The sequence below is a fragment of the Heterocephalus glaber genome, unplaced genomic scaffold, assembly GCF_053883595.1.
Source record: "Heterocephalus glaber isolate CG9 unplaced genomic scaffold, H.glaber_assembly_v1.0 deba00001472, whole genome shotgun sequence".
Classification (NCBI taxonomy): domain Eukaryota; kingdom Metazoa; phylum Chordata; class Mammalia; order Rodentia; family Bathyergidae; genus Heterocephalus; species Heterocephalus glaber.
The window spans coordinates 81,761,051-81,788,007 of NW_028258315.1; the positions used below are offsets into that span (position 1 = coordinate 81,761,051).

Sequence of the window (26,957 nt, forward strand, 5' to 3'; positions counted from 1 at the left end):
AACCTTCATCTAGTAACCTACTGTTGTGGATGTGAATGAACAGGATCCTAGTAAATACATGAAACAAAACCATAACCTGGAGAAATTTTAAGCATATGAAGACCACCATATAGGAGAAAAAAGTAATGAAATTCAATTTAACCACTATAATTTTTGTAAAATATATTGAATCCATTTACTTATATAAGCTAAGTATATATTGGGTTTAGTAAAGTGGCTAACTTTATTCACCAATTTATCCCTCCTCAACACACAGGGCAATCCTACAGCTTTCAGATGGAAATAGGATAAAATTAGATGTCTCTACTAGGTAATTAAAATTTTTTACTTAATTCACAAAGTATTTCACTTTTATATTTTTGCTATAACACTGTATTTATAACTTTTCTTTACAGAAAGAGTTTGCCAACCTGCTACTTCATCTGCCATGATGGTAAGGAGTGTCTATTATAATTCAAGTGCAAAAGGAAAGCATGAGAAGTTTGACACAGAGGGTAGGAGTGATTTCCATGGGTTGTTTGTTTGTTTGTTTTTGTTTGTCTGGTACCGGGCATTACCTATGCTAGGCGAGTGATTTGCCACTGAGCTACATCCACATTTCTTTTTTTAAATTTTAAGACATGGACTCGCTAAATTGCCCATACTGGCATCAAATTTGTGATCCTCCTTTCTCGGTCTCCTGAGTAGCTGGGTTTATAGGCATAGACCAAGCAATTTCTCTGCTTGGAAGACCTCTTTTTTTTTTTTTTTGGTACCAGTGATCGAACTCGGGACCTTGTGCTTGCAAGGCAGATGGCAGAAGCACTGAGCTAAATCCCTGGCTCTGGAAGATATTTTTGACTGCTATCTAGGGGCTAGATTCATGGAGTAAGTGCAGGGAGCATAGTCAGAGGCTAGAACCGTAGTCTAGGTGACAGATTTAAGTAGTTCACAAGAGCAAACTTCAGGCTAGGAGCGAACAATGTAAATTGGACTCCAACCCCTGAGCAGAAACTTTAGTCACTGCCCTCCATAAATTCAACTCTGCAGTCCAGGGTGAAAGGAGAGCATAGCTCATAGATGGTTCAGTGACAACTGCTCTCACCCTATCATTCACTCTGCTAGTCTTGAAAGCACTCTTAGCACTCTTGAAAGAAGGTTTTTTGCTTTATTTAAACCATTCTAAAAATGGGGCCACTTAGCTAGTATTATTCATTCTGTACACCAAAATTTGATTCTAAAAAATAAGGGGTCTACTTGAAACAGAAACTTATAGGACAATAACTGAAGAATCTTCATGAAAATGTCACATACTTTTTTTTAAGCTATCATGATAATAGCATCACTATGTATTGTGTTTATCAGTTCATAGAAATAGAATGTGGGGACAAGGGAGAAGGTATTACAATATTAGTATAATGTATTATAATATTATATTAATGTTATATTATATATTAATATAATATCAATATAATGTGTTGCTGCTTCCTACCTGCCTTGCTGTGGACTGTTTATCCTCTGCCATGGTGTCCTACCTTGGACCCAGCTGATTACAGACTGAAAGCTCTACAAAATGTGAGCTGAAATAAACCTTTCATCCTTTAACTTGTGGGTATTGAGTATTTTGTCCAAGCAGCAAGAAAAGTATATTAATATAACACAGTATTATGCAGAATTCAGCCTAGAAAAGAGTGAGTGAATAACAACTTGATCCAAGACCCAGCTGCATACCAGAAAATTGTGAAGAGAGATTGAAAGCTGAATAGTTAAACATACAGTAGAAGAGCAGGGAATAGGGGAAGTAGTAGAGTCTATGGAAATGGTACTAAGAAAGGAAGTTATCAGGGTGAACTAAAGCACGTACCAAAATTACGTCTTTCTTACTAGTGATGATTTCCTAAGTCAATGATCTTGTTTAATGATCTTATCCCCATGTATTATAGATTTCCCAACATAGAAAAATTCAAACACTATTATACATATATAATTTATCTTAAATATATATGTCATAGAAAAGAATGTTTTACTGTGGGTTGTATGATAGTCTTTCCCTCCCCTACCCATTGCCTAAGGTACTTCATATTAACTCCAGATCAAGAGATATATTTTGCCTTATACCAGGAACTTTGTCTTGGACATTATGTATTATCTATAGAACATACACAGTGCTTTCCTCATTACAGTAATTAGTTTAATGAAAGCCAGTTTAATTAAATTATGCACTTAAACTTGGATTTAAGACAGGTAAAGTAAATTTTAACATCTTCCTTGCATGATTTCATCTTCTTAAGTCAAACATATATAGAAAATTAAACTGATTGAAGAAGGTAATGTCTACATGATCCTTTAATATTTCAGCTAAATCTAGTATCTAATTTTTAGGAAATATTTATAAAGGACAAATCTTTTTGCTCCTTTCTCACCTCTTAAAGATCTTTGCTTAAAAGTCAAAGACAAATCTCATAAAAAGCATGCAACTATTTATTTTTCCAAGAGCCCATCAATAGTTCTTCCAGCCTCAAGTGCAAATACCAACAGCTTTCTCAGAAGTTTTTCACATTTAATGTGGAGAAGAGTTGTCTTGTGGTCACATATAATCTTCAGTTTTCAATAATATAAAGTGCTATTCTCAACAGAATTATTGCAATTTGAAAATTAGTATCTCATTAATTTTGGTCAACTTTCACTTTGCTTCAATGGTCTAATGGTTTTTCTGAAGTCAAAGACCTTATGAAGGCAAATGCTTCACTTTAGGTCTCACTAGTCACTAAGAAATATCAATAAAAAGGATAATAACTGAGTGATCTTTTTAATTCAGTAAGTGTACAAAGATTATATGGACAAATAATCCATCTGACTAACTTCATACAGGTGTTAAAGGAGAAATAAATGCAGTTAGGCAGTACCTTGATTATTCACACTCTTATGTGTGTGGTTTTGTTAATGCTGAAGCCAATTTTTTATTATCTCTGGTATATGTCTCTGAAGTTATAATAAAAATGAACATCATGATTAAGTATACAAATATTCATTTTACACCTCATTATATAAAGCATATATAATTCATTAAGCAAGGTCAAGCGTGTTCTAATTGCAATCCTTCATTGAGATTATTATCAAATTTGTTAATGCTGAAATGAAAGCAAGTCACTATTAGAATGAGTACCTTTCTATTATTAAGAGTAGCAATAGATTAATATTTTTAAGTGTTAGTTGAAAGATGAGTTTCAGTAGTTTGAGATGATTCCCTAACTGCGATAGTGATGGTTCATGGTGTTTAGTACCAGAATATAAATTGATATTCATTTATTTCCTTTTTTGAAAATGTTCTATTAACAGATGATTGTTTTATAAGTAACTTATGAGAAGAGATAACAATAAAGAAAAAGAAGTGCTTAAATATTAAGGCCTTGAAGGCTTATCCTTGACTGCTTTCATTGTAACCAAAGTAGAAAATTCCTTTAGTCTAGTGGTTGTAGTTATTCAAAATAGCAAATCTAAGCTTAAACATTAAAAGTAGCATAGCAGACAAAAGTAAAGTCAAGAAAGAAAACAAAGATAGAAAGAGAAAGAAGAGAGAGAGAAAGAAGAAAAGAAGGAAGAAGGGACGGAGGGAGGGAAGCAGGCTATGTCTTGGTGAATGACCCATTTAAACTCCATTTGTAGCTTCTCTTTCAATGGGATGATCCACAGCACACATGCAAACTCTTTGGTAAACAAAAGAAAAAGTTAGGAAATGAATCTACCTTCTTTCTAAGAACCTCTTTTTTTTTTTTTTTTTTTTTTTTTTGTACCAGGGATCGAACTCGGGTCCTTGAGCTTGCACAGCAGACAGAGAAACCACTGAGCTAAATCTCCGGTCCTGCCTTCATTTTAAATGTGTCTTACATTTGTCCCTTTGCTTTTTACTACTTTCCAAGCAGTTAATACTACCCATTAAACATGCTCAGATTAGATTGCAATGGATTCTGCGCAAGACGACATAGAACACTCAAACATTTCAGTCCAAGCATGTAATAATAATGCATATTTCAGAAAGAAAATTAAAAATATATCAATAAGTTTAAACACAATAAAGATCTAAGTGACTAAATCTGTGAAAAAAACTTCTACATAAACACTAAACAGAAAATTTCAGCCAGTAGTATTAAATGCTGTTACATAAGAATGCAGGAGAGGCATGCCCTACCGAGGTCCCAAGTCACAAGGAACATGCTGAATCAGCCCGCTGCAGACAGGCAGGTCTCCCCACACCGTACCGAGGTCATGAGTCCCACAGAACATGCTGAATCACCCCATGCCCCTTCAACAATCCATTGGACAACACCCCACACACACTCCTCTGTACAGCCACCTGGTTCAACACTACAAAGACGCAGAGGACAACGGACCACCAGAACATGGTACTGAGTCCCACCGCTCCCAGCCCAGAGGTAGGGGCTTCGGAGATGCTGTCCCACTGTTCCTGGTCCAGAGGAAGGGACTTCCCAGCCACCATCAATCCCACTGATCCCAGCCCGCAGGAAAGGGCTTTTGGGCCACCATCCCTACCACTGCTCCCGGCCCCGTCCCACCTCTCCCAGCTCAGAGGAGGTAATCCATGCAGGCACCAACAGCACCCCCGCCCCAGTCAAAATGAGAAGACATGTAAATAAGTCTCAAAACCAGACTTCCAGATCACCTACAGGAACCCCAAAGGGAAATGAGATGGAACACTCTGATACTCAACCACCTGGATCCACTGATCTGGCAACAAAAGGGGATCTGGAAAAAATGAAATCAGAAATAATTTCTCAGATAACAGGAGAAATTGTGCTCCTAGTGCAAGACATGATTAATAAATCTAGAGAGGAGCTCAGGAACATGATGGAATCCCAACATAGGAAACAAATGAAATCCATAAAACAGATGCAAATAAATTTCCAGGAGGATGAAAATCTCCATTGAAAGTCTACACAGCAGAATGAGCCAATGTGAGGACAGAATTTCAGATATAGAAGATAAGATTGCAATTAATGACCAGGAAAAGAAATATTGCTTCAAAATTATAAGGGAACATGAGAAATCAATCCAGCAGCTGGTAGATGATGCAAAGAAGAATAACATAAGACTGATAGGAGTCCATGAAGAAACAGGAGAGAGTGGAGATGATATAAAAAATCTCTTCACAGAAATAATGGCAGAAAACTTTCCAAGCAGGGGAAAAGGGCTTGACATACAGATAAGTGAGGCATATAGGACTCCAAATAGCCTTGATCAAAAAAAATCTATAACTAGGCATATGATTGTTAAGATTTCAGAAACTCAACAGAAGAACAAAGTTCTACAAGCAGTTAGAGAAAAGAAACAAATCACATACAAAGGAAAGCCCATCAGAATCACGGCAGACTTCTCAACACAAACCATCAAGGCAAGAAGAGCTTGGAGTGACATATTCCAAGCCCTAAAAGAAAACAGCCTCCAACCCAGATTGATGAACCCTGCAAAACTATCTTTCAAAACTCATGGAGAAATGAGATACTTTCATGACAAAGAGCACCTTAGGAACTTCGTGAATACCAAACCAGAACTCGAAAAAATTTTACACAATATCCTAGGAAGAGACATTGAGGATGACAACCCCAGGAAGCAAAGCAGAATGAACCCATCTGGAATGACAAGAAATTAAATGGAAAGGGGGAGAACTCAACGAAAAGAAAAAGTCATTGCAAAGACAAGTCAAAACGTTTCAGTTATACCCATCAATGTTAATGGTCTCAATTCACCAATCAAAAGAAATAGACTGGCAGAATGGGTCAAGAAGCAAAATCCAACAATATGCTGCATACAAGAAACACACTTCATTCAAAAGGAAACTCATAGACTGAAAGTTAAAGGGTGGAAAACAATACTCCATGTGACAGGACCCCAAAAAAAGCAAGAGTAGCTGTCCTCTTTGTAGATCAAGTAGATTTCAAACCAACACTGATTAAGAGAGACAAAGAAGGACACTACGTCCTTGTAAAGGGAACAATCCAAAGGAAGAGATGACAATCATAAATATCTATGCACCAAACACTAGTGCACCCATCAATACAAAACAAATACTAACGGACATGAAAACTCATCTATGCACTAATACAATTGTAGTGGGGGACCTCAACACTACACTGTCACAAATAGATAGATCAACTAGACTAAAAATAAGTAATGAAATACTAGAACTCAATCGAACTCTTGAACAAATGAACTTAACAGATGTTTACAGAGTCTTCCACCCCACAAAATCAGAATACACATTCTTCTCAGCTGCACATGGGTCAATCTCAAAAATAGACCACATACTCACACATAGGACATGTTTAAGTAAGTGCAAAGGAATTGAAGTTATCCCTTGTATATTATCAGACCATAGTGCGATGAAATTGGAGATCCAGAGCAAAAGAAACTGGAAAATTTCATAAAGACATAGAAAGTGAACAACACACTTCTGAATAACCAATGGGTCACAGAGGAAATTAAAGAAGAAATCAGACAGTTCCTTCAATTAAATGACAATGACAATACAACGTATTGGAATCTATGGGACACAATGAAAGCAGTCTTATGAGGGAAATTCATAGCAGTGAAAACACATAATAGGAAAACAGAACGAGCCCAATTAAACAACCTGATGGTGAACCTCAAGCTTCTAGAAAAAGAAGAACAGGACAACCCCAAAGCTCATACAAGGGAGTACATTATAAAGATCAGAGGAGAAATCAATGCAATGGAGACTAAGAGAACAATACAAAAAATCAATGAAGCCAAGAGTTGGTTCTTCGAAAGAATCGACAAAATTGATAAACCCTTAGCCAACCTTGTCAGAAAAAGGAAAGAAAAGGCCCAGATCCATGCAATTAGGAATGAAAAGGGTGAAATTACAAGAGACCCAGCAGAAATCCAGAAGATCATCAATACCTACTTCCAGAAGCTATACCCCAATAAGATGGAGAACACAGAAGAAATGGACAGATTCCTAGATACATATGAATTACCAAAGTTGAACGAAGAAGACCTAAAAATTCTAAACAACCCAATATCAACCAATGAAATTGAAAATGTAATTAAAAACTTATCAACTAAGAAAAGCCCGGGCCCTGATGGCTTCACTGCTGAATTCTACAAGACATTTAGAGAGGAACTGCTGCTACTACTGTTTAAACTCTTCAATGAAATTGAAAGGGAAGCAGTACTCCCAAATTCATTCCTGGAAGCAAGCATCACCTTGATCCCCAAAGCACAGAAAGACCCAACCGAAAAGGAGAACTATGGGTCAATCTCATTAATGAACATAGATGTAAAAATCCTTAATAAGATAATGGCAAACAGAATGCAGAAGATCATCAACCCTGATCAAGTGGGATTCATCCCAGGGATGCAGGGATGGTTCAATATATGCAAATCAATCAATGTAATAAACTATATCAATAGAGCCAAGGACAAAAACCACATGATTATCTCCATATATGCAGAAAAAGCATTTGACAAAATCCAACATGCATTTATGATAAAAACCCTACAAAACATTGGAATAGATGGTCTCTACCTCAAACTAATAGAAGCCATCTATGAAAAGCCAACAGCCAATAGCATACTAAATGGTCAAAAACTGAAATCCTTCACATTAAAATCAGAAATAAGACAAGGATGTCCACTATCACTACTCTTGTTCAATATAGTTCTGGAAACATTAGCAATGGCAATTAGACAAGAGAAAGAAATAAAAGGAATAAAGATAGGAAATGAAGAAATCAAATTGTTATTATTTGCAGATGACATGATACTGTACATAGAAGGCCCCAAGAACTCCACCAAAAGTCTTCTAGACTTAATAACCAAATTCAGTCAAGTAGCTGGTTACAAGGTCAACACACAAAAATCAATAGCTTTCCTCTACACCAATGACAGACTCACTGAGAGAGAAATAGGGCAAATAATTCCTTTCACAATAGCATCCAAAAAACTGAAATACCTAGGAATCAAGCTAACCAAAGAAATCAAAGACTTCTTCTCTGAAAACTATGGCACTCTGAAAAGAGAGATTGAAGATGATATCAGAAAATGCACAGACATACCCTGTTCCTGGGTAAGAAGGATTAATATAGTGAAAATGGCCATACTTCCAAAACTGCTATATAGATTTAATGCAATTCCAATGGAGATCCCAGTAGCATACTTCATGGACCTTGAGAAAACAATCCAAAAATTCATTTGGAACAAGAAGAGACCCAGAATAGCAAAAGCAATTCTAGGTAACAGAGACATGGCAGGGGGTATCACAATCCCCAACCTGAAACTATGCTACAAAGCTACTGTGATAAAAACAGCATGGTACTGGCAAAGAAACAGACCTGAGGACCAGTGGAACAGATTAGAAGATCCAGAAACAATGCCAGACACATTCAGCCATCTCATCTTCGATAATGGAGCCAAACACCCTCACTGGAGGAAAGATAGCCTCTTGAATCAATGGTGCTGGAAAAACTGGGCTTCAACTTGCCAAATATTAAAACTAAACCTATATCTTTCGCCATGCACTAAACTAAAATCAAAATGGATTAAAGATCTAAATATTAAAATAGAAACTCTGAACCAGTTAGAACAGAGGTTACGTAGAACTCTTGAAGACATTGGTGTAGGAAAAGATTTTATGAATAAAACCTCAGTTGCCTGTGAACTACCACAAACAATCAACAAGTGGGATCTCTTCTTATTAAAAGGCTTCTGCACAGCAGGAGAAACCACCAGCAATGTGAAGAGACAACCCACAATGTGGGAAAAAATCTTCACCTGCTCTTCCTCAGACAAAGGTCTACTATCTTTAATCTATAAAGAACTTAAAAAGATCAGACCTCCCAGATTTAAAGATCCAATCCAAAAATGGGCATCTGAAATGAACAGACATTTCTCAGATGAAGAAGTAAAAATAGCAAATAAATACATGAAAAAATGTTCAACATCACTGGTCATTCGAGAGATGCAAATGAAAACAATGCTGAGATTCCACTTCACTCCAGAAAGAATGGCTGCTACCATGAAATCAACCAATAACAAATGCTGGCAGGGCTGTGGGGAAAGAGGAACCCTTCTCCACTGCTGGTGCGAGTGTAGACTGGTGCAAGCACTGTGGAAATCAGTATGGAGATACCTCAAAGAACTAGGACTGGAAGTCCCATTTGACCCCACTATTCCACTGCTGGGGATCTTCCCCAAAGAATTGAAAGAATCATACCACAGTGATATATGTGCACCCATGTTCATAGCAGCACAGTTTGTGATAGCTAAAACTTGGAAACAGCCCAAATGCCCATCAACTGGACACTGGATAAAGAAAATGTAGTTTTTTTATAAAATGGAGTACTACTCAGCCATAAAAAATGAGAAATTAGAGACATTTATAGCTAAGTGGACACACATTGAGGTGATACTCGTAAATGAAATAAATAGGACACACATGTATAAATACCGAATAGTTTCTCTGGTGTGAGAAACTGAAAGTGTAAATAAGGACTAAAATCTATAATAGGTATTGTGAAATAGGAAGAAAAGGGGCAAAGGGGAAAGAAATGTGAGGGATAGGGGAAAGGATGGAAGGGAATGAGATTAATATGAGAAAATGGAAAAATAGGAACAAAATCTTTGTAAATAGGGAGAAATGGAAAGGTTGAAGGGAGGGCTGGGCAAGGGTGAAAAAGAAGAACCAAGAGAGACTATGTAAAGGTGCAAATTTCCAATGATGAATGTCATTCTATTGTATACCTAAAATGTACCAATGATTAGAATGAATAATCGATAATCTAAAATAGGAATAAAAGGTCCAAAGGGGTAGGGGTAGTGAGAGGAGCAGTGGAAAGGAAAGAAGGGAAAGGAAAAATGCTGAGAAATGGAAAAAATGGAAATAAAGTCTTTGTAAATAGGGAAGGGTGGAGGGGTTGAAGGGAGGGCAAGGAATGGGAAAAAAATAAGAACCAAGATGCATTATGTAAAGGTACAATTCCCCATGAGAAATGTAATTGTGTTGTATACCTACAATGTACCAATAAAAGAATTTAATTAAAAAAAAAAAAGAACCAAGTGATATTATGTAAAGGTGCAAATTTCCAATGATAAATGTCATTCTATTGTATACCTAAAATGTACCAATGATTACAATGAATAATTGATAATGCAATATAGGAAGAAAATGTCCAAAGAGGTAGGGGTAGTGGGAGGGGCAGGGGAAAGGAAAGAAGGGAAAGGAAGAATGCTGAGAAATGGAAAAAATGGAAATAAGGTCTTTGTAAATAGGGAAGGGTGGAGGGGGTGAAGGGAGGGCTAGGAATGGGGAAAAAAAACAAGAACCAAGATGCATTATGTAAAGTACAATTCCCAATGAGAAATGTAATTATGTTGTATACCTAAAATGTACCAATAAAAGAATTTAACAAACAAAAAAAAAAGAATGTAGGAGAAACATTACATAATAAAAATTCATCAAAAAGACACAACAGTCATCAATCAGTATATACCTCCCACAAGACTTTAATATATAGTTTTTTAAAAACTGACATAATTATGAGGATAAATCAGCACATCCAGATCATCTTGGGAGATGTTAAGACAGGTCAATCAGAAGCTAAGAGTTCAAATTTTTCAAAAAACTAGTGCAAATTTGGAAAACACAACAAAATCACCAGATTTCCCAAGTTTGAGAATGTGTGTGTGTGTGTGTGTGTGTGTGTACATACATATTTATCTATATGCATACACACAGTACTTACCATGAAAATTTATTTGTTTTAAGAACAGATGGGACATTACAAAACTATTTATTTGGACATTGGTACAAACCCATTGAATATGCAACACCAAGAGTGATTCCTAATGTAAACTATCAATTTTGGGTGGATTTTGATGTGTCAATTTAGACTCATCAATTACAGCAAATGCATTGCTTTAGTGGGAGATGTTGATAGTGTAGGAGAATGTATATATATGGAGGAAGAGAGTACTGGGAAAAATCTTTATCTTCCTCTTAATTTAAATGTGAGCTTACAAGTACTCTGAAAAAAATTTAAATAGTATCACCATTAGACACCCATAGTGCTACCTACCAATTATTAGATGAGGGAATTATACAGAAAAATAAAATATCTCCCATGTCCTAAAGAACCTAGAAACTAAAGGTACTAAGACCTGTATTTAACAAAACAACTCTCCACATATGGCAGTAAATTAAAGGGTATCAATTGTTTAATATTAGAATGCAATCAAAGTTGGATTGGGAAAGGTGATTTCAAGATAGAGTATTCAATAAGATGGGGAACTGATGGGGCCTTTAGAAGTAGGTAAAACTATGATATATGGGGAGAAGCTATCTGTACCGGGGTCCTCAAGGGAGAAAAATATGAAAGTTATAAAAGCGATGGAACAGAGTAGTTCCACTTAACTGGGACTGAGTTATGAGTTGTGTTGCAAGAAAGAAGCAGGAGGCACACCTGCAAATACAGGCTGAAACAAAATTCACAATAGGGCAGCAGTGGATCAGCGGAACTAAATGCTTAAAAAGTTTGGGCTCTGGCCTCTAGGTAATGGAAATCTGTTCATGACTGTAATGTGAGGGAATACCACAGTTGAAGCACTTCTAGAAAACTCTTTGGAAACAGTGTGCAGATAAAAAAGAGAGTACTCCAAGCAGGAAGAAGGGCTGGTCATGTTAACTGATGGTTCAATTTATTAGCTGAGTAAACTGGAGCATCGATGATATGTTTCAAGCCTTCCAGACAGCAATGAGTAAAAATCAAGGCTATGAACCTATCACCTTGGGTATTTATGTTAATCTGTGCCATTCCTTTCAGGAATTATTTCAGAGCAAAATTAAAATACATGAAGTTTGTGTCCATGTCCTACAACTGTGTTTTCCTTCAAGCATCATAGTGATTCTTCTCCACTACTATTAATAAATCCACCTCTGGCTCTTTCAATTCACCACAAATCACAGTATCTGGAAGGTTGTTCTCAACCTTCTTAAACCTATCTCAGGAAAACACTCTGAGAAACTAACTTTACACGAAGTCACATATGTCTAGCAAAACACTGGTGAATAACTTCTCTTTCTGGTACCTGATTTTAACATTTAACTCAGAGGAATGATACTCTCAATCTAAACATCAACAAGACATGTTTTGGTAAAGGTCAAGTCTTCCTCAAGAGTTTGAAAACACAAGCACATAGGGGATTTCATAACTGTCCCAAATTATGAAAAATTGCTCCAGAAACATACATATAAATGTGCTTACATAGCATATATAAATATATGATGAATATATAAAACATTTATCTTCTCTTATTCTACCCTCATGAAAGAGAGAGATAACACTAGAGATAGTGAGAGGAAAGAGAATAGGTTTGCACCCCACAGGGAATGCTGGTGGTCAAGCTGTGAAAACAACTTGCAAGAATCTCAAGTTATTATTGCAGTAACAAAGTATGGGAATGAATCATTGCAAAACAAGCTTGAGTCTCTGGAAATCATCTCCCTATAAAAGAAATAATTGTTGTTTTTTTTAAGAGGACATAGATGCAAACAATCTTTTGGTTGAGGAGAGGGCTACCCCTAGTAAAGATGTTCATTCCATGAACATTAACGTAGTCAGCAAAAGGAAGTATCCAAAAGTGTGATTTACTGGTTAAGAAATTACATTTATGGAATTGCTTTGACTATATATGCTATGGGGAAAATCTCATTACATAAAATTCATTATGCTAAAAAATAACTCTGCATAAATATTTATCATTTTGTGTATTTGTATTTACCCATACTGGGACATTTTTCTTGGGAGCATCTATTATCACATTAATGTAGACTTCCCTTTCATCTTACACACCTCAAGGATCATGATTGAGAAAAGTTAACAATTAGAAGAAAAAAAAGGAATCTCAGTTTCCTGCTTCTAGGCTATATAAAGAGGTAGGTATTAAGCTCTGTGATCTGCTTCTTCCAGCACATATCATGGATACAAGATAATAAGTCAAACTTTTGAATGGATAGGAATAGCATATGCTTGTTAATGTTAATTTTGTGATAAAAATAGACTATCTTCTTCCCAAGTATTTCACCCCATTATGCTATTGTATAAAACACCAGTGCACCTTACTGCTAACCCAACTTTCTCCCTCACTGGTAAAAACCCCAGTATTGACTCTGTCTGCCCCTTCCCCCACTACTTCCCAAAGTTTTTGCATGCCTCTCCTTCCCATACATACTTATATAGCATGTTTATTTGGGGGCCATTACCCCACACTTTTTATTGTTGCTAACATGGCATGGGCTAGGGATTGAGGCCAGGGATGGATAGACAGATACCCCCTCCCATATCTATCCTGTGTGGTTGTAAAAGGTTTTGTTTTGTGGATATTCCTAAATAAAGAAGATTCTACTAGCAAAAAAGGCAACTTTACAGCCAGTGACCTTTGAAAAATTATAAGGGATACTAGTTTATAAAAATCTTCAACCTCCAGTCTAAAACCATAACAGTGTCCCTTAACCTAATTCAACAGCCCAAGAAAGTAATAGAGTAACATTTCTTGGCTGAATCAATAATGCATTAAAGAAAGGTTCTATCATTGAAAAGTTATGAATACAAAACAGGTCAATGATGTATTAGTGTCATTGCTTGCTGTCTCTTTCAGTTTGCTTGCATTACTGAATATAAGCAAAAAAGAACCCTTCTCGTATTTAGATTTGTCAGTAAGATGCTATTAGTATTCCACCCTGCACTGGGTTAAGGTGTTTTACATCTTCCATTCAAAGCACTGTAGATACAAAAGAAGTAAGCCAAATATCAGTATGACCACTGAAGCCTATTTAGTGTTTGTTAGTATATTCTTGAAGAGTTCATGTTTTTAAAATCGTTTAATAACTTATTTACCCAAAAAGCCAAATTATTCTTGCCATGACTCTCTTTGTTTTACAATCCAGCAAGTCACAAAGCAATTATTTCAAGGTCACTTAGCACAAACTTAGATATAATTTTCAACAATCACTAAGAATTCTAAAGAGTCAATATCTTTGATAGATAAAGAACTCTTACAATCAATAAGGATGTGGTCAACATCCAAACAGAAATCATAATACCTTGTGGTAATGCAGGTTTATTAAAAATGGACATTTGCTGTTGGGCAATAAATTAGCAAAACCTTTTTTGAAAATAATCTGGTAACTTCATATTAAAATCTTTACAAATATTTTACCCTACGATGAAGCAATTTTACAAGGTGTTTACCAAAAGAAGGGTAAAAATGCATGATTTCCATGCATCATTAGAATACTCAGAAATTAATTAGATCATGATTAAACTCCTCAGAAATTAATGATTATATTAGTAATCAACAATAAAGAGCTGTCCAAAGTAGACACTATATCCACCATAATACCTAGCACTTAGTAAGAACTCAAAAAAATTCTTAAATGATTAAATATTCATTTTAAAAACTAGCACTACTCCAAATGAGACTGACAGATTGCCATCACCCAGGTGCTTGTTAGACATGCACCTTTAAGGATCCAAGCACAGACCTATGAATTCATAACCTTTGGGTGGGAAGAGGATCTATTTTAGCAAGCCCTCCAGGTGATTCTGATGCACACTAAGGTTTGTAAAACACTGAGCTAGAATAAAACACGGGGATCAAAAACTCTTGGCTTCATTGTATTTAACATTCTTTTCCTCCTTCTATAATTAGAGTAAGTTATTTACAATTTTTTTGGCAGCAGAAACCTACTTCCCCTCTAAACTCAGATTTCTCTGGAAAGTAAGCATGAAAAAAAAAAAAGAAAAGTAGGGAAAACTTATTGAATTTCCCTTGTCAAAGTTTTAAGATTCCTGTCAGGGGCTGTGATTGAAAGTATCCAGATCTCTGAGACAGGCAAAAATATTGAAGTTCTGGCTGTATTTCTTATTTTGGCTTGAACAAATTTTTTTTAATTTAAATTTCTTCAGCTATAGGTTGAGACTAAAGATATCTATATGCCAAGGTTTTAAAGAGACAAGTAAATAACATAAGCCTGTAAAGTTTGTTGTAGCACCAGACACATATCAGATCCTCAATAACTATTAGCCACCTTTCCTTGGACTGGTGCTGGTTTCTTTAAGATAGTGGATCTATGCTTAATAAGTAAGAAGTTCTGTAAAGACGTATCTCACCATGTTCGGTATTTGTTACTGTGTTTGACAAATGCCCCTCATAAATACTGGATGGTTGATGTATGTGATGAGTCAGTCTGAGCGAGGAGTAGAGAACCAGTCCTTTGAACTTCACACTACATGAAACTATGTACTTGACAGAGAAGAGGAATAACCTTGTTGCAACTAAACAAAAAATGCTCATGAATATAAAAGAATTTTCACTTTTTACCATGTACGGTTATCTTCCATGGTCTGTGCTTTCCTTCTTCTGAACAAGATGAGATCTCTTCAAACAGCTAGCAGGTTGCCTTTAAAGCAGAAAAACCCTGTATGCTATTTACCAAGCCATAATAAGAGATAACATACAACTTCCAGATGTCCCTTGAGTTGGCAAACAGAAGTGTTGAAAACACTTGAAAGATAAAAATTGAAGGAATTTAGTATTTTTTCCAAATTGGCAACAAAAACTGAAAAGATGACATTATGAGACCAGTTTGAACACACGAGAGAAAAACCTATTAAAATATGGCTCTTAAACCTTCTTTGGAAACCCATTATAAGCAGGAAGTCTTTATGGAAAGAGACTCTCAACCTAACGAGGCCTTCACATCGCAATCCAACTCCTATGGGAAGAAACACATGCACATACCCTTTTACAGACTGCCTGATATAAAATGAGAGCAGATGGACAAAATTGTTAAGTACTTATTTTGTTTCTAGCACTGAAGTATTGACAGGGGGGTAGTTAAGACATGGTCTTTGCCATGAGAACTAATAGGCAGACACATAAACATATAGATAAGATAAAGAACTACAGGATCTTTATAGAGACTGGATTATAATACAGAGAATGTATAACAACAGAAAGGGTGGATTCCACTGGGGGGGGGGCTTTGAATGGCTTATCTTGAGATCAGTCTCTAAAGACAAGCAGGTCCTCATAAAGTCTTGCTCCTCAAAATGTGGTACATTGACTAGCAGTATAATGTGGTATTTTGCTAGAAATACAAAACTCAGACCCTTCAGGATCTACTGAATCAGAATTTATTTTGTACTTTAACAAGACCTCCAAAAGATTCATGGGCACATAAACCTTGGAGAAGTACTGGTCTAAAGAGGTTTCAAGAAACTGTTAGGGTAGAAAACTGACTTCAATAGATTAATTAAATGAGAAGAGATATCAAGATAGTGTAGGTCAAGAGTGAAAAACTGGGTATACACCATCCAAATTCAGCCTGCATATGTGCTTTATGAGGAATGCATAGTGCCTTACTTAAACACTGAGGCATTTAAAATAGAAATACAGGTTTCCTGCTTTCCTTGGGAAAAAATTAGGAGTTTTGGCCAAACTGAACTCCCATTCCCATATGACAGCAAAGGGCAGAACAGATTGTCAGCTTCACACAAAGGTAAGCCCGCTATTACCTTATATTTACTCCTCTTTGTTTGCTCTCATTACCTCTCTGGACTCTAAAAGGTATTTGAGACTGTGAGCCTTGGGACTGACTCTGCTTTATAGAAACTTAACAGAGACTGAAATAGAGATATGGCTCAGAAACTAAAGGGGAACACAGAGTTGAAGAAAGACATTTTTATGTAAGTATATTTTCAGTTATGAAGGAAGTGCCAATAGAAAAAGAGGGTGTAGGGGCTGGTGCTGCTGCCAGCCTTGCAAGCGCAAGGTCCCGTTAGATCCCCAGTACCAAAAAAAGAAAAAGAAAAAGAGGGTGTAAAGGTAGGAGAGAGGGTAACACACATGGTTTTGAAAAAAATATCGAGTACATTAAGTGCTTAGGCTACCTCTTTCTCTGAGGCAGGATGGAAGAGGTGAGATGGGTCCAGATACAGAAGATTTATGCATTCAAAGTTCCTTCCTTAGAGCAACAATACTGTCCATGTAGGTGGAAGCAAGATCATCTTCTGAGGGTGAAGCAGTAGCATGAGAAATTCAGAAGAGTAGTGAATATTTAGGACAGCAACACACTGAAGGTAACAGAGCTGGAACTCAATGAAGCATTAAATGAATTTTCAAGTGACCCAGGGAGCCCTTATGAAGCTGGAGAGCACAGCAGAGAAATAGCAAGCTCCATAATGGTGTGATGAACTGGGACTCCTCCTTACAGATGAGCATTACAGGAATGGAAGGGGATGTCTGGATGGGCCTGAGTTTGCAGAGTGAAGACAAAGACAGTCAGGATGCTAATGGTGTTGATGAAAGCAGCTAAAGTGACCAACCACCAGCTCCTGGCTAAGCTATAAGTGAAAAAAAACTGTGAAAATGATAATTAATTTTGAAAACAAAGATGAAGTAAGAAGCATGAGGTCCCTATGATTCAAGAAGTAAAGGATTTAGAGTTACTGAGTATTCAGAGGCTGCCTGGCTCCAAAATGTATACTCTTTCTACAGTAACTCAAAATCTCTGTGAGTTACACAGAAATACAAGGATAAATCTCCACTTTCCTGACGTGGCAGAGGTGGAGTCTATTTGTCCTGGGCCCTCTGCTAGGAATCACTAGGAAGTCATATGTATGTGGTTGAAGGAACAGGAAGCTTTCACTTTTTATTTCTCCTCTGCTTCCCTTGATTCTCTATTTCCTTATGTCAGCTATTTTTTATATTCTATTAAAGTCTTCAAAGTAAGATGAGAGCAGGAATATTTATGATTCATCATCTCTAAACCTTCCAGTTCGAAAGAGGACAAATAACTGTTGTAGAAGATCCATCTGTTGTGAAAGAGACAAATCCATAAACACAAATTTCTGGCTTGAAATGCCTTCATAATTGTAAAAGGCCCTTTTTTGCATCTTAAATGTTCATTAAACTATTGATGGTTATTATAATGAACATAATAACCATTATTTTTAGTTACTATTAACACTAAAAATTAGAGACTTCTGCCTACAAATACCAAAAATACAATGTAAGTAACTGAAAATCAAAGAATTGGTGATTTTAATATATGTTTAATCTCATCTTCTATTGGTGATTATTACTGTCATTTAAACTAGTACTTAAATTTCATGGTGCTTTTTTCAAATGACTTTCTTATACTTAATTTTATTTCATTCAATTCACATAAGTGATCATCAAGTGTTACTGCTATATGTATTATTCACTCAATCATCCAACAATTAAAAATATAGTAAAGGCAGGCGTGGAACAAATGTAATCTCCAATATGTAATAGATTTGAAATGGTAATAAAGCAAAACTCTTCCATGTGGAGTTTTTTAATTCTCCTTTAGCAGTTAAGGAGAATATTTAATCAATGAAGGCAAGAAAGAGCAAAGTAGAAAAAGTTGACAAATGGGGAAATGTGTTCTAGACACTGTTCACCCCAGAAATTATATTTCCTCTGCCTAAATTTGAGGTAAGAAATAGAAAGTTATTCAGGATTCCATAAACCCATCCCTATTACAATGGGAAAAGGTACTTTACAAAAGGCAGTCACAATTAATTCTGGATTAGATAATTTTGTATCACAATCAAAAGGAATAAAAATATAGTAAAACCTTGTATTGCAAGTAACTTGTTCTGCAAATGTTCTGCAAGATGAGCAAACATTTCTAATACATTTTAACTTGATAGACAAGCGTTATCTTGCAATTCAAGTAGTATATGTCACCAAACGTCGCATGATCATAACTGACCCAATGGTCCTCCCTCCCGTCCCCTATTTGTCCTGGGCCCTCTGCTAGGATTCACTAGGAAGTCATATGTATGTGGATGAAGAAACAGGAAGCTTTCACTTTTTATGTCTCCTCTGCTTCCCTTGATTCTTTATTTCCTCATATCAGGTATTTTTTACATTCTATTAAAGTCTTCAAAGTAAGATGAGAGCAGGAATATTTATGATTCATCATCTCTAAACAAACCTTCAGGTTCAAAGGAGGACAAATAACTGTCTCCTCCCCTCCCCTCTCCCTCCTCCTCCTCCTCCTCCTCCTCCTCCTCCTCCTCTTCCTCTTCTTCTTCTTCTTCTTCTTCTTCTTCTTCTTCTTCTTCTTCTTCTTCTTCTTCTTCTTCTTCTTCTTCTTCTTCTTCTTCTTCTTCCTCCTCTTCCTCTCCCTCCCCGCCCCCCAGGACTTTCTAGACCATTTCCTTGATATCCATCAAGGAAGAGGAGTCCTCTATAATGCTTACTGACAACCTGATTTTGATTCGGACAAGAAACCTGCCCAGTACACTGTGCTAGATACTATAATGTTAAAGTAGGTGTAAAATATATTTCCACCATTAAGAAAACGTACATTGTGGCACTGAAAATAAGATGTATGTATGAACAAGGACATAGATGAATAAGGCTTCTGCTCACTACTTTGCCCAAACCTTTCACTTTACCATTCTATCCATCCCCCATGAGGGTTGAACTACTTCAAATCTCCATGACACATTTATACTGCAAACTGCTAGAAACACCTGCCTCATTTTTCCACAGACACCTTTGCCCTATCTACTTGTAACACTTTGAATTACTAATGTGTTTTATTAATGAAGCCATTTTTAATATGTCCTGAAAGAAATTACTAATCTGCCTTCTCTTACTTTATTATATCCTATATTGGCTTCATACACCAGTATTCACCAACTCACACCTTCAGAATTAGGCAACAATGGAAATGAGGGAGGCAGTACAGGTAAAGCAAAAAATAGAGTTTTAGTGAATTGCAAAAAGCCTTCCCAAGTAAAGTATAGTTGCTTCTCTGTATTCCTGGGCAATGGCTTCCAGAATACTTTACAGATCCAAAATTCATGTACACTCAAGTACCTTGTACAAAATGGCACAGTATTTGCATGTAATCTGTACATATCCTCCAATATTCTTTAAATCACCTCTAGATTACTTATAGTATTTAATACAAAGTAAATACTATGTGAATAGTTGTACTATAGTGCTTGTGGAATAATGACAAGCAAAAGTCTGCATATGTTCATTACAGATAAATTCTTTAAATTCATTTGGATGAATAATGTTTTTGAAAAGAAAGACTTAAAATATGCTGAGATGTTTAGCATAACAACTATGTATAAGACAGGGACTATGTGGCCACTTGTTCCTCTTTGTAAAGTACAAATAACATGCTCAACATAAACAGTTCTTAGAATCCCAATAAAGGTGGAGGAGGGTATGATTCCCTAGTTTCCTAAGTCATTTTCTACATCAGTGACAGTGCAAGTACCAAAGCACTTCCCTGGGAACTTCATGAAAAAGAAAAGATATTCACACAATTTTCCTACTGTTATTGCTTTTCTTATCTTCTTAATAGCTACCCTTTACTCACAGAATTCTGAATCCCTTATTGAAATGAAGGATTATTTTAAGTCACATTTTTTTATTATAAGGTACAGGGTAGTAAAGACACTTGGAAACTAAACTACCATACAATAATAGACCTTAAGGAAAACGCATTTCTTTCTGCTTCTAGTTGAAACAATGTAGTTTAGAAGACTAGAGCTACAACTTTCAAAATTCCAGATCTACCTGTTTCTAACATCCTACCTTATTTATATGTGAGAATAGTATTTAGTGACAGAATATAAGCACATGTTGAGAAATAATAATATGTTTAATTTCAATTCCAAAACTGAAAAATACTAATTTCTGAGAGTTGTACCCCCCAAATAAGAATCAAGTGCAAAGATAGTCAATAGGTGATCTTCAGGCTGCACTTATCTCAGATTTATTTCTATGAATTGAATTTAAATATAGGTAGATATTGCTATGTACTCTTCATGTTTCCATAATCCCATTAAGCTTTACTGTCTTATACGCAAATACTTGCATGCTTTTATATTAACTGTCTGCCCCAAAGTAATTTGATTTTAAAAAGTCTATGTGAAAAAATAAACTTTGTACCTATGAAAGTGAAGATATAAATCCTAGATTCATGCATTAGCTGTTTCACAACTGCCAATCAGTGGAACCTTTTGAGGCTCAGTTTCTTCGGCTATGAAATGGGCAAATTATTTTATTTTATAGGGTTTCTGTGAAGACAAAATGAGAGCATGTTTATAAAATACCTGTGTCATAAGACATAGAAAAAGATCATTATTAATATATCATCCTCTCTTCAAGACCCAAAGAAAGCAGAACTAAAGGCAAAACTGTGTAATATACTTGGGGAGGAGGGTATCCCAGAGGGCAGGAGGGTATCCCAGAGGGCAGGAGGAAGCAAGGAGTATGGAGGACAAAGAAGAAAAAAGAAAACAAATGCAAGGTATGTTTTTGTACTGTCTATCATGGTAAGCACAAGGCTCTGAGTTCCATTCCAAGTAAAAAAAAATTTTTTTTTAAACTAGGCAGCACCTGCCTGTATTGTCCATCACTACAGGCAACCAGTACTCTGTTCTCCGCAGTCTCCTAAGAATATTTAGGAAATGCATCACCTTGCATACAAAAGAAGGAAAACATTTCTCTAAGGGTTCCTTCCATTCCACCCCTCATTGTTCATGGGTGACACTATGGACATTACCTCAAGCACACTGTGAATGCTGGGCAGATTTCTCCTCCTTGATCTATAGGGAAGGAAGAAAGAAATATGTAGTATGGGCCCAAAGCAAGACATTATCAGGTTCTCTGGCATGAAACTAGTCAAAGTCTACTTGGTCCTGGTTACCACAGTAATACCTAGGGTAAGATGTGGGGCTAAGGCACATAAAGTTGTAATTATGTTTGAGTCATTTACCATATGGGTTCCCAAGTATATCTTCCAAAGAGCTTTAATGTAGCTTCTGGCAAAAGAATACTATAATGTAAAAGAAGAAAATACTCATATCCAGCATACGTATTTTCTATATCCAATAAAGGTAGGGTTTTTTTGCTTAAATTCTTTTATTGATACATATTAGGTATACAATACATTTACATTTATCATTGGGTGTTTGTACCTGTACATGATGTACCTTGTTTCTCATTTTTTCCCCATTACCTGTGCTCCCTTCATCCCCTCCACCCTTCCCTATTTACAAAGGATCCAATAAAGTTTTAACAACTAAAATATGCTCTATATTTTGGCTATACCTAATTTCTTGCAGACCCTAAATTTTTATATTTGTGATGAATTTTCTGATTAATAGTTGATGATATCAATAACTCCTTTGTAAACACAATCAATGAGGCTGCTTTTATTATGTTTCCATATCCCTCATATAATAGCAGAGTTTGAGGAATAATTCAACCAAGCCTAGAACATAATTCAAAACCAAATTAGCAATAGTCATCTCACTTCCTACTCTTATATTCCTCCTTTCTTAATCTATTTTTCTCTGAACTTCCTTTTCTAGACCTAAACTGTAGTTTATGAAAAACTATAGTTTATTTATGAAATAGTTATAGTTTCATAATAATTTATTTTATTAATCCAATCCTTGAGAAATTAGAGTTGAGCAAGAAACAGCCTCTCAATAAATAATATTGTACCTTCAAGTTAATTCTTTAAACATTAAAAATTATAATCTTTTTTTTATTTGTGATACCAGGGAATGGATTTAGGGCTTTCATTCTGAGCTATATCCCCAGCAAACACCAACTCCCATTTTGTTAAATTTTGAGACACAGTCTTGTTAAATCTTAAAATACCTAGGCTAGACTTGAACTTGCAATCCTCCTGCCTCAGCTTCCCAAAGTGCCAGGACTATAAGAATACACCATCATACCCAGCAAAAAATTTTAATCTTATAAGAGCAGAATATAAGTGAAGATTTGAAAATTTGTTTTCTCAACTCACTGGTTGCGCTGAATACAAGAAAATTGTGTCTGAATTAATGATTAAAGGAAACCCCATGAAGGAATAAAATATGGACCAAAGTATTTATATCTGGCTTCACTCCCTCCTGTGAATGTCTATTCCTGGTGAGGAGCTACAGGCAGTTCAAAACTGGACTAGGGAGATTTCTTGGATGAAATTCTCAACTTTTGCTAGAAAATGACATTACCAGATGTCTTCCTTCTTTACCCATATTCCCTAAACAGATTAAAGCTTTAATATAAATAAAAAGGAGAGGGATAGGAAGGAAGGAAATATCTCTCCATCTTCTGGGAAACTGGCCCATCAACAATCTTGATGCAATAAACTAATGATATCTCTTAATAAACTGACACCAGTCCTTACAGAAACCACTCAGCAAAGTCAGGTCCATTTTTATTTCACAGGCTAAGGATTCTTATACCTACTTAAAATATTTTGAAGAGATTCTCAGTAGATCTATGAGAAAGAAATTTTATTCCTCGTTCTTCAAAACAAAACATTCTCAACTACCAAGAAAATATCCCATAAGTCAAAACATACTATACCACATTTCATATTCAGAAAGTAGTGGTAGACAAGCGGATTGTTTCTGGCCTGGCTCAAGGTGAACAAGAGCAAAGAAAGTGGACTGACAAGGAAGTGCATCAAACTCTTTAAGAAACAAATAAAAATACCTTACTAATACTGTTATGACCAATTGAAGCTGGCTGAGATGAGAACCTCTAATTCCTTACAAACTTATTTTGGTAATATTTAATACTGAATGCCTTTCTAACTTTAATACATAAAGAAGGAAATATGAAATGAGTGCAGTATGGAAGAAAGAAAAAAATGGACATTTTGTTATCACAGCATAAATCAGTTCCTACTATATAAAATATTTTCATATTAGTAATCTCATTTAGTCTACTTCATTGTTATATAATAGGCTGGATGTCTATCAATGGAAGGCTATAAAATTGTACAGGATGGCTATTTTTGAAGAAACAAAGCAGTTAATCTGTTAAAGATTGATTAGTGAGATAAATTTTCAGCCAGCTTGATATTTCTTCATGCCACGGTATCCTCATCATTAAATTAAAGGGGTTGGCCTACACAATATTTAAGGTCTAATATTCTATGGTTTTGATGAGCTATTTCAATAGAAATATATGATTCAACTCAATTTTCCATCTCTTCTCCCCTCAATCTTACTGGTGTTAATAGCATACATTTTGTTATTTTATCTCCTTTTACTTATACAATAGTAACTACAGATAGGGGAGAAATCCTTGTCTCATAGAATGTGAAATTTATTCAAAAACTAGATAGTAGAGGCCACTTTTGGAAAAACTGCACATACTGCATAGAGAACATTTTTCTTCTAGCTAAGCTTTCTGTATTCTTAAATTAAATATATACATTTTTGGTGTTTGTTTATTTGTTTGTTTATGCAGTACTGGGGATTGAACCCAAGACCATCACACTGAGCTACATTCCCTAGCCCTTTTTTATTTTTCTTTCCTTTTTTTCTTTTTATTTTTTGTTTGGTACCAGGGATTGAACTCAGATCCTTGCACTTGCGAGCCAGGTGGCAGAACCACTGAGCTAAATCCCCAGTCTTTTATTTTCATTTTTTATTTTAAGACAGAGTCTCACTAAGTCACTATGTTACCCAGGCTGAGCTAGAACTTGCAGTCCTCCTGCCTCAGCCTCCCAGAGTACTGTGATTATAAGCATGCGCTACCTTCCCAGCTAGAATAGACACTCTTATATATGAACAATGTAATCCTAACAGCCACTATGTTACCTGGGTTTTTTTGGTACTGGGGATCAAACTTGGGTCCTTGCACTTGCGAGGAAGATGGCGGAACCACTGAGCTAAATCCCCTGCCCCTATGTCACCTGCTTTTAAGCAAGTTTGAAGTACTATGGTTGTCAAGCTCCAGAACTTATAGTTTTGAAGCAAAGACTAGGTTAATAGGTAAAACCTTTGAACCTTGAATCAGTGGACCTAGCATACTCATTCTCCTCTCTTACTCTCTCACAAAGACTAAATCAAATTAAGTATGCAAATCTATACTCATACGTAGTACATATATGTTTTCTATTTAATTCTTGCTTTCAAAAGAGCTATTATAATTTTTTTAATTCCTCCTCCTTTAGAAACTCGTAGTCCTTACTGATTTATTCTAGTCCTCAAAATGAATTATAGCTGATGTAGTTTAAATATGGTTTTCCCCTCCAAAACTCACTTTGAAACTGGATTGCTATTGTGCTGATGTTGAGTGACAGGACCTGCAAGAGGTGATTAGGTCATTAAGAGGGCTGATGGAGTTCACACAGGACTGGATTCATTACTATGAACGCAGACTGTTATAAAGCAAGTCTCCTTCTGTTTGTCTCTTCACAAGCATTTCACAGTGTTTTCACTTCTCTGTCATGTTATGACACCACACAAGGCTCTCACAGACCTGAGCAGATGCCAGTTCTGTGCTCCTGGACTTTTCAACATCCAGAATGCAAACTATACACACATCTTTCCTTTATAAATATTACCTAGTCTCAGATATGCTATTGATAGCAACAGAAAGTAGAAGAAGACAATGGCTTAGGTAAAAATATGATAATGCAACACTCTCCTTCCCTTTAACTGCCATTCTTTCCAGCTTAGTAACATGGAGAAGTAATAACTGCATTACTCTGAAATATTGGGGGAAGTGAAACATCTAGAAACATGTTCTGGAGATCTTCCAGAAGACATTACCATAGTCCATTTATCTTTACCATCTCCTTTTTAATTGCGGCTATTCAATTCTGACTATTGGGATTGTTAACTTCCCCCTTACAACACAATTCCTTCTCTTTCCATCATCACTACTGTATAGAAGTAGTTTTATGGTTCTTTTAAGACTGGAGCTGATCTGAAAAAAAAAAATCAGTTCAAAAGTGGCAAACATATAGTGCTATGGAAATACAGGTGGGAAAGTCCATGTGTCTCTCAATTTTTCCTAAATATATCTTGAATAAAAAAAGATGATCATTTATAAATTACTAAAAGTGATGACATACTTATAAAAATACTTCTTATAAAAGCATTGGAAGACAGTGCTAAATATCTCTTCTTCAGCCATTCCGCATTACACACTGCTATCTTTTCCTCATGTGTTCGAGGAAGTTGATTCATTCTCCAGCTCCAAGAACTGCATGTTGATCTACCTAAGAAAACCATGTTGATTTCATCTCCTTTACCAACGTTTAATTTAGATATGAGCATGGGATTTTACCTTGGCCAATGAGACAGGATAAAGTCTTCTGGGAAAGGTTTACCTGAAAAAAAAATGAACACAATTCAAATACTCTCTTATCCACCTCATATGTCTTATCCATGACATTATTTATATGAGGTTGTGATGCCTGGAGCTCCTGCAGCCACTCTGAGGATACGATCATTGTAAAGGGACTGATTTACATTCCTGGATCTTTGAGTTACCACTCTCAGTCTTGAAACAGCCTTTCTCTAGATTTTCTAAGAGACAGAATAATTATTCTTTATCAAGCTAATTTCATTAAAATATTCTGTTCACATGGCCAAAACCAGTTGTAGAGATACATAGCTCCACAGAAGAATGAAACAAGTATTTTAGCACCTATTATAAAGTCAGACATTATTTTAGACTGTCTCCTCCTCTCTCTCTCTCTCTCTCTCTAATTAATACTCAACCAAAAACTGTATGTGTTCTCACTTTTTGTAGATAAGGAAGCATAAAATGAGAGATTAATGCAATAGCCCAAAGTTATACTTCTGATAAGCAATGTCAAACTCTGTCCTTTGGTTAAAAAAGAAAAAAAAAATCCTCTTTTCAGACAAATTTTCATGTCCTGGGTGTTGGGAAAGTACAGGAGAGGGGAGAGAATGGGAAGGGAAGGGAAAAGAGAAAGAAGTGGAAAGGAGAGGAGAGAGGGAAGGGGAAAGAAGGAAAGGGAGGAGAAGAGGGAAAGAAAGTGAAGGGGAGGGAAGAAGAGGACAGGAAGGGAGGGGAGGGGAGAAAGGGAGGGAGAG

General features: G+C 36.0%; 1 long non-coding RNA gene across 1 annotated transcript in view; it reads right to left on the reverse strand.

Moving 5' to 3' along the window:
- Positions 1-26,226, reverse strand: part of LOC110345666 (uncharacterized) — a 57,372-nt gene extending 31,146 nt beyond the window's left edge. Inside the window, exons 1-3 of the long non-coding RNA XR_002389131.2 lie at positions 26,182-26,226; positions 21,641-21,683; positions 21,025-21,152 (exon numbers count right to left, since the gene is read on the reverse strand). This is a non-coding gene — a long non-coding RNA (uncharacterized LOC110345666). The remainder of the gene's footprint in view (positions 1-21,024; positions 21,153-21,640; positions 21,684-26,181) is intronic.
- Positions 26,227-26,957: the final 731 nt, after the last annotated feature.